The sequence below is a fragment of the Artemia sp. Qi Xiang Cuo genome, chromosome 19 (genome assembly GCF_049724085.1).
Source record: "Artemia sp. Qi Xiang Cuo chromosome 19, ASM4972408v1, whole genome shotgun sequence".
NCBI lineage: Eukaryota > Metazoa > Arthropoda > Branchiopoda > Anostraca > Artemiidae > Artemia > Artemia sp. Qi Xiang Cuo.
The window spans coordinates 26,081,730-26,091,168 of NC_142812.1; the positions used below are offsets into that span (position 1 = coordinate 26,081,730).

General features: G+C 39.8%; 1 protein-coding gene across 1 annotated transcript in view; it reads right to left on the reverse strand.

Annotated features, from left to right (window-relative positions):
* LOC148940666 (proclotting enzyme-like) overlaps positions 1 to 7,023 on the reverse strand; it is a 97,075-nt gene extending 90,052 nt beyond the window's left edge. Inside the window, exon 1 of the mRNA XM_089105271.1 lies at positions 6,919 to 7,023. The gene's annotated coding sequence lies outside the window, so the exon portion shown is untranslated. The remainder of the gene's footprint in view (positions 1 to 6,918) is intronic.
* Between the last annotated feature and the right edge of the window lie 2,416 nt (positions 7,024 to 9,439).

The window sequence follows — 9,439 nt, forward strand, 5'->3', positions numbered from 1 at the left end:
GAAAATTACATATCCCAAATCATAGGTTTCAGACAACACTCACCTATGAACGGCTAAGAAACCTAGCTCAGAAAAGTCAAAAATAGCAAACTAGTCATCCCAAACTATATGTTTCAGACAACAAACACCTATGAAAGGTTAAGAAATCCAGCTCAGAAAAGTCAAAAGTAGCAATCCACCCACCCCAAATCATAGGTTTCAGACACTACACACCTATGAAAGACTAAGAAATCCAACTCAGAAAAGTCTGAAATAGCAAACTACACATCCCAAATCATAGGTTTCAGACACTACACACCTATGAAAGACTAAGAAATCCGGTTATGAAAAGTCGGAAATAGCAAATTACACATCCCAAACTATTGGTTTCAGACAACATTCACCTACGAAATACTAGAAAACCTTAGCTCAGAAAAGCCTGAAATAGCAAACTACACATCCCAAATCATAATGTTCTGACAACACATACCTATGAAAGGCTAAAGAACCTAGCTCAGAAAAGTCGAAAATAGCAAACTACACATCCCAAATCATAGGTTTCAGACACTACACACCTATGAAAGACTAAGAAATCCAACTCAGAAAAGCCCGAAATAGTAATTTACATATCCCAAATCATAAGTTTCAGACAGCATTCTCCTACGAAATACTAAGAAACCTTAGCTCAGAAAAGTCTGAAATAGCCAACTACTCATCCCAAACTCGAAGTTTCAGACAACAAACACCTATGAGTGACTAAGAATCCTAGCTCTGAAAAGTCCAAAAAGCAAACTACACCTCCCAAATCATAATTTTCTGAAAGGACACACATATGATAGGCTAAGAAATCTAGCTCAGAAAAGTCAAAAATAGCAAATTAACCATCCCAAATCATAGGTTTCAGTCAACACACACCTACGAATGGCTAAGAAATCCAGCTCAGAAAAGTCAAAAAAATAGCAACCCACACACCCCAAATCATAGGTTTCAGACACCTCACACCTACGAAAGACTAAGAAGTCCGGTTATGAAAAGTCGGAAATAGCAAATTACATATCCCAAATCATAGGTTTCAGACAACACTCACCTATGAACGGCTAAGAAACCTAGCTCAGAAAAGTCAAAAATAGCAAACTAGTCATCCCAAACTATAGGTTTCAGACAACAAACACCTATGAAAGGCTAAGAAATCCAGCTCAGAAAAGTCAAAAGTAGCAATCCACCCAACCCAAATCATAGGTTTCAGACAACACACACCTATGAAATACTAAGAAATACAGCTAATAAAAGTCAAAAATAGCAAAATACATATCCCAAATCATATGTTTCAGTCAACACACACCAACGAAAGACTAATAAACCTAGCTCAGAAAAGTCAAAAATAGCAAACTACTCATCCCAAACTATTGGTTTCAGACAACATTCACCTACGAAATACTAGAAAACCTTAGCTCAGAAAAGCCTGAAATAGCAAACTATACATCCCAAATCATAATTTTCTGACAACGCATACCTATGAAAGGCTAAGAAATCCAGCTCAGAAAAGTCGAAAATAGCAAACTACACATCCCAAATCATAGGTTTCAGACACCACACACCTATGAAAGACTAAGAAATCCAACTCAGAAAAGTCAAAAATAGCAAACTACATATCCCAAATCATAAGTTTCACTCAACACACACCAACGAAAGGCTAAGAAACCTAGCTCATAAAAGCCTGAAATAGCAAACTACTCATCCCAAACTATTTGTTTCAGACAACATTCACCTAGGAAATACTAGGAAACCATAGCTCAGAAAAGTCTTAAGTAGCAAACTACACATCCCAAATCATAGGTTTCAGACAACACACATCAACGAAAGACGGGTGCTCGGGGAGAGCCTTTAAGGGTCTGTGGGTCCCTTGAGGGTCGGTGGTCCTTTGGGAGCTCGGGGGACCTTTGGGGACTGGGGGATGGGCTTTTGGGGTCCGGGGATGGCATTTGGGGGTCTGGGTGGGCCTTTGGGTGTGCCGGGAGGGCCTTTGGGTGCCTGGGGGACATTTGGGAACCGGTGAGGGCCTTTGGGACCCCGTTGGTCCTTTGGGAGCTCGATGGGCCTTTGGGGGGCCCGGGGATGGCCTTTGGGGGTCGGGGTGGGCCTTTGGGGGGGCCGGTGGCCCTTTGGGCGCGGGGGGGGCCTTTGAGGGACCGGGGGGACAGTTGGGAGCCTGGGGGACATTTGGGGGTCCGGGGATGGCATTTGGGGGTCTGGGGGGGCCTTGGGGGCGGGGGGTGGGTCTTTGGGGGCCTGGGGGACATTTGGGGACGGGTGGTGGGCCTTTGGGACCCGGTTGGTCCTTTGGGAGCTCGATGGGCCTTTGGGGGGCCCGGGGATGGCATTTGGGGGTCTGGGTGGGCCTTTGGGGTGCCGGTGGCCCTTTGGGAGCTTGGGGGGCCATTGAGTGTCCGGGGGGGCAGTTGGGGGCCGGGGGGACATTTGGGGACCGGGGGTGGGCCCTTGGGCGCTGGGGCGCCTTGTGCGGACCGGGGGCTTCCTTCGGGGTGGGGGTAGGAGGATTGGAACCCTTTGGGGTTGGGTTAGAGGACCTCACAACACTGTTCAAATGAAACTTGTGTATTATAACGACCACAGAGTTTCACCATTAAATTCTCTTCAAAAATCTTCTTTTAAAATGTCTCTATCTGTTTCGCCGAAATAGTTCCATAACCTGTCTAAAACGGTTTCGCCCAAATAATCCCTAAACGTAAATTCAGCGTGTTCCTTTGTTATTGGCATCTCTGCGCTAACGCATTTCAAATTAATAAGAAACCTTTTCGCGCGCTAAAACAATTCATCGCTAAGATGTTTCTTGCCTAATTGTTTCCATGGCCTTTGGTTATTAATATCCTTTGGAGTTCGACCAGTAGAACTGTTCCCGAGGCAAAGACATTAATGATTTGGATCTATTCCTGGAGAAATGTTTCTAGGCGAAAATTTTTAAAGTCTGACAGATGATGTCATTGATTGATTGATCTGTCAAGAAAGGGGAAATTAATTTGTTGTTTCTAAGGGGAATTATTGATTCACGATAGGAGAATTGAGGTCGACAGCACAGGTGTTCCACGGTCGATGTTGGTGGTGTTGTAAGTGCACGCTATCAGCGAATGTCAAGGTCGATGTTTTTGTTTTTGACACACTTTGATTACGCAATCAAGTTATCGGAAATTCACTTCCCCCTCGAGTCCTAGATCAATAACATTGTTCCCGTTAGAATTCCATGCGCATGTGCAACCTTCGCCCCGGAGTTATTACACATAGAAACATCAAATAAATCGACCTTGGAAAAAGAGGTCATTGACCCCATTACGCAATCTTTCTCCCTAGGGAGGCTATGCCCTTTTTTGGACTCCCGTCAGCATTAAAAATGCTGACATGACCACGTGGTCATGACACGACTCAATAAGGCATCTCTACTCATGTCAAGCCTTCCAATCACTTTCGACTATTAAAAAGGGCACTAGGCCTTTCAATTTCCAATCGAATGAGCCCTTTTTGAAACGACAACGCTTTCTATAAACACCTTATATGCCCCCAGGGCATAAATTACAACCCTTGCCCTAAGGACTGTTAGGGTGGTTGTTATCCTCTAAGACCAAATGTCAAGAACTTTCAACTACCGTACATTAAACAAAATGGCTATCTCAAAATTTTGATTGGATGTCTTTGGGGAAATGGTGGGTGTGAGAGGGGCGGTAGTTGCTCTCAAATCACTTTCAACTATTAAAAATGGCACTAGCCATTTAAATTTCCAATCAAATGAGCCTTTTTGAAGTTTCTACAACAAAACTTTCTATAAAAATCTTATATGCCCCCAGGGCATAACTTACAACCCTTGCCCTGAGGGCTGCGGGGGGTGTCATTTTCAAAGATCTAATTTCAAAAAATTTCTACTAAGTTGAACAAAATGGATATCTGAAAATTTTGATTGGATGTGTTTGGGGGAATGGTGGGCGTGAGAGGGGGGTTAGTTACCCTCCAATCCCTTTCGACTGTTAAAAAGGGCACTAGCCCTCTCAATTTTCAATTGAATGAGCCCCTTTTGAAATTTTACGACTACTCTATCTACAAAAATCTTATATGCCCCCAGGACATAACTTACAACCTGTAAGTTATTTCCTTAAATACATAATTTCATCCTTAAATACATAATTTCCAGAACTTTCAACTACGTTTAACAAAATGGATATCTCAAAATTTTGATTGGATGTGTTCGGATAAATGGTGGGCGTGAGAGGGGCGTTAGTCGCTCTCTAATCACTTTCAACTATTAAAAAAGGCACTAGCCCTTTCAATGTCCAATTGAATGAGCCCTTTTGAAGTTTCTACGACAATGCTTTTATTAAAAACTTTAGATGCCCCCAGGGCATAAATTACAACCCTTGCCCTGAGGGCTCTGGGGGGAGTGGTTGTCATCCTTAAAGACCTAATTTCCAAGACTTGCAACTACGTTGAACAAAATGACTATCTCAAAATTTTGACTGGGTGTGTTTGGGGAAAAGGTGGGCGTGAGAGGGGGGTAAATTACACTCCATTCACTTTCGACTATTAAAAAAGGCAATTTCAATTTCCAAACAAATGAGCACTTTTTGAAATTTTTACAACAACTGTCTATATAAACCTTATATGACCACAGGGCATAACTTACAGCCCTTGCACTGAGGGCTCTGAGTTGTTTATCATCCTATAAGACCTAATTTTCAGAACTTTCGACTACGTTGTACAAAATGGATATCTCAAAATTTTGATTGCATGTTTTTGGGGAAATTATGGGCGTGAGAGGGAGTTTATTTGCCCTTCAATCACTTTCAACTATTAAATGGGCACTAGCCCTTTCATTTTCAATTGAATGAGCCCTTTTTGATGTTTTTACAACATCGCTTTCTATAAAAAACCTTACATGCTCCCAGGGCATAACTTACAACCCTTGCCCTGACTGAGGGTTGGAGGGTGGGTGGGTTGTCATCCTTAAAGACCTAATTACCCAAACTTTCAACTGCGTTAAATAAAATGGCTATCTAAAAATTTTGATTGGATGTGTTTGGGTAAAAAGTGGGCGTGAGAGAGGGGTTAATTGCCCTCAAATCATTTTCTTCTATTAAAAAGGGCACTAGCCCTTTGAATTTTGAATCGAATGAGCCCTTTTTCAAGTTTCTACGACAAAGATTTCAATAAAAACCTTATATGCCCCCAGGGCATAACTTATAACCCTTGCCTCGAAGACTGGGGAGGGAGGGAGTGTTCTGCTCAAAGGTATAATTTCCTGAACTTTAAACTGCGTGGAACAAAATGGGTATCTCAAAATTTTGATTGGATATGTTTGGGGAAATGGTGGGCGTGGAAGGGGTGTTAGTTGCCTTCCAATCACTTCGACTATTAAAAAGGGCACTAGCCATTTCAATTTCCAATCGAATGAGCCTTTTTGAAGTTTCTACGACAACGCGTTTTATATAAACCCTATATGCCCCTTTTTATCACTTTCGACTATTGAAAAGGGCACAAACCACTCCAATTTCCAATTGAATGAGCCCTTTTCGAAGTTTCTACGACAACTTCTTTGATATGAAGTGTCCTGCTCTAAAGGAAAAAACAATTAATAATACATTGTGCCAACATCGTTCTTATATGCCCTCAGGGCATAACTTAAAACCCTTGCCCCGAGGGTTGTGGGGAAGTGTCTTCCTCAGAAACATATTTTCGATCTGGAAATCAACTACGCTGAACCAAAAGGCTATCTCAAAATTTTGATTGGATGTGTTTGAGGGAATGATGGGCGTGGGGGGGGGGGCTAGTTGCCCTCCAATGACTTTCAACTATTAAAAAGGCACTAGCCACTACAATTTCCAATCGAATGAGCCCTTTTCGAAGTTTCTACGACAGCGTCTTCGATACGAAATGCCCGGGTATGGAGAAAAAAAAATAATACATTGTGCCAACATCGTTCTTTACTTAGGCACCGCTATTGCGGAGCCTATGATTATAAAAAATTTATTTGTTTTTTTAGATCTTGGGAAGGGGTCGTAGCAAGAGTTGACAGTTTCTGACAGAATGGGTTTGGAGGTGCCGTTTTCGCAATTTTTTTGGCATAAGATGGCTTATCATCATGGAAATTTTTCATCAATAGTATTCATGGCTGCGAAATTGCCTTAGAGGGGTAGGAGGATTAGTTTATTTTTCCAGGAGAAACGGGTCGAAACACTACAAAATACATGATTTTAACGCCAACTTTTCAAGTTTTCCTGGAGTCCTCCTAACCACCATTTGAGGAACACTTGATGTCCCAGTACATGAACTAATGGCCGTAGTACTATCAACCACACGTATCAATTCGAAGACAGAGGTTTATGAGATAGCAGATGTTAATTGTCATCATATGATTTTATTCCTGTGAACCAACATTGATTTTTTACTGATCGTCTTCGTTTCCTGTATAACAGTGAAAATAATTTTCAGATCAGGCAGACATGTGCAGAGGGAGGAGGGAAGAGTCTTGAGCCGATTAAATCAATTATTAGCAGCAATTTAGATATTGGATAACTTTTACTTGTGACACGTCGTTTTTAATACTAATTCCAAAAAACTTACGGGATTAACATCTTCCTTTTAGGGTTTTATTATTATTACTATTTGTTTAATACAGGACAAAATCTTTACTAGACAGTATTTCTTAGCCAAAAAATTATTTTTGTAATGATATGAAGTCTGTTAAGACGATATTTAGGAAAAATTGAGTCAAAGTTTAACGTGGATTGACTAAAAGTCTGAGATTAAATTGAAGGAAATTGCTTTAATATTCAAAAAATGGGCCAGACTGGCAAATAAACTAAATAATAGACTAAAGAAAAAAACAAATAGCTAAATATACCAAAGAAATAAATGTAAAAGAAGCCTTTTTCTTACATAATTGTAATCAATTTAGGTTGTATTATCTAGCCTCCAATATAATTCCTCAATTCACTCCGTATTAAAAACGCTTCAACCTGCAAAAATTGACTAATTCAAATTCTTTTACACAATTGTCCTGGCAAATGATGAAAATAATTACCTTAAAATCTCTTTGAACTCTCCATCTGATAAGACTAAGGTGTCCTAAAATGAAACCACAATCAGCTATCTGGATGTGGTTAAAGTCGGCCCTTCAAGAGACAAACTATTTATAAACAAATGCATATATTGATATACAAATACTATAAAAAGTATATTTTGAATACACAATTAGTTACAGATTAAAGTATATTGCCTTATGAATTTACTTTATCTTCTGAGTGATACTGATCACAATCTTGTAAATTGAACAGAAATTTCTTTTCCTGGTGCTTATTTGTCTCGGGCAAATTTTGAAATTTAAATCGAAAATCAGTTATAGATGCTTATCTAAAAGGCTATGGAGAGTCTTTCGAGTCCAAAAATTTGATTGCATCGAATATGAAAACATAGTTTAAATGTTAAAGCATTCTTACTTTCAAACAGTTCGTGGTAACGAACTGTAAGTAAGGAGCGACCCGGCTCAATAGTAACCGAAAATCTAAAAAAACCGGAATTTTGATACCTATAGATACATCAAAAGAATCAGATTTTTATTCCGATTTCAAATATATAAGTTTCATCAAGTTTAGTCTTACTTATCAAAAGTTACGCGACTGAAAAAATTTGGCTTATTTTCGAAAAAAGGGGGAAAGACCCCCTAAAAGCTATAGAACCTGAATGAAAATCACACCATCATATCCCGCGTATCAGAGAACCCTACTGTAGAGTTTTCAAGCTCCTATCTACAAAAATGTGGAATTTTCCATTTTTTGCCAGAAGAAAGATCACGGATGCGTGTTCATTTGTTTGTTTTTTTTGTTTTTTTTCCAGGGGTGATCGTATCGACCCATTGGTCCTAGAATGTCGTGGGAGGGCTGATTGGATCTGAAATTAAATGTTTTAGTGCCCGTTTTAAGTGACAAAAAAAAATGTAGGGCAACTAGGCCCCCTCCGACGCTCATTTTTTTCCCAAGGTCACCAGATCAAAATTTTGAAATAGCCCTTTTGTTCAGCATGGTCAAAAATATTATAGCTATGTCTTTTAGGATGACTTAATCCCTCGAAGCCCCCAGGAGGAGGGCTGAAAGTTATGAACTTTACCCAATGTTAACATCTAGTATTGGTTATTGGGACCCGACTCAATGGTAACCGAAACTCTAGAAAACGGTTATTTCGATACAAATAGATACATTAAAAGAATTGGATGTTAATGCTGATTTCAAATATATAAGTTTCATCAAGTTTAATCCTACCCATCAAAAGTTACGCGCCTGAGAAAATTTGGCTGATTTTTGAAAAAAGAGGAAAAGACCCCCTAAAAGCTATAGAACCTTAATGAAAATCACACCATCAGATTCAGAGTATCAGATACCCCTACTGTTGAGGTTTTGAATTCCTATCTTCAAAAATGTGGAATTTTGCATTTTTTCACAGAAGAAAGATCACGGGTGCGTGTTTATTTTTTATTTATTTTTTTTCCCAGGGATGATCGTATCGACCCAGGGGCCCTAGAATATCGTGGGAGGGCTTATTGGAATGTAAATTAAACGTTCTAGTGCCCTTTTTAAGTGACCAAAAAAATGGAGGGCAACTGGGCCCCCTCCCACGCTCATTGTTTTCCCAAAGTCACCTGATCAAAATTTGTAGATAGTCATTTTGTTCAGCATGTTCGAAAATGTTATAAGTATGTCTTTTAGGATGACTTAATCCCCCGAAGTTCCCGGGAGGAGGGCTGAAAGTTATGAACTTTACCCAATGTTAACATATAGTATTGGTTATTGGGAAGTATACAGTACAGACGTTTTCAGGGGATATTTTTCCTGGTAGTGCGGGGGGGGGAACAAGCAGGGACGTACGCAGGGAGGGGGGCCTCAGGGCCCGGTCCCCCTGAAATCTCACGATTTTTTCATTTTCCCATAATTTTCTGATTTTTCTCACAGAATAATGGGTTTGAAGGATTTGCCCCCCCCCCCCGAAAAAAATTGCCCCCCCCCGAAACAAATTCCTGCGTACGTGCCTGGGGTCGGGGGTTATGTAGGAGGATCTTTCCATGAATTAACGGCCTTTGTGATTAAGAGGTCATTTTTAAAGAATTGGAACAAAATTCGAACTTTCGCTTAAAGAGCGAGATATTGACTAGGCGGCGAACCCCCTAATATACGTATTAAAAATATATGAATATAGAAGTTCGTTACGTAAGTTATTTCTTAAGTTACGCATATTTTTTACTAACAAAAACGTTCGTAAATAAAATTAAACAAGTTTCGAGGAAGCAATTTAACCAAATAAAAGTAAATCAAAATGAAATTTTTGTTTTAATTATTCATATAATGTGAGCCAAGATCAAAACCTGCATTTATACAAAAACGTTCAAAAATTAAATAAAAAAAACAAG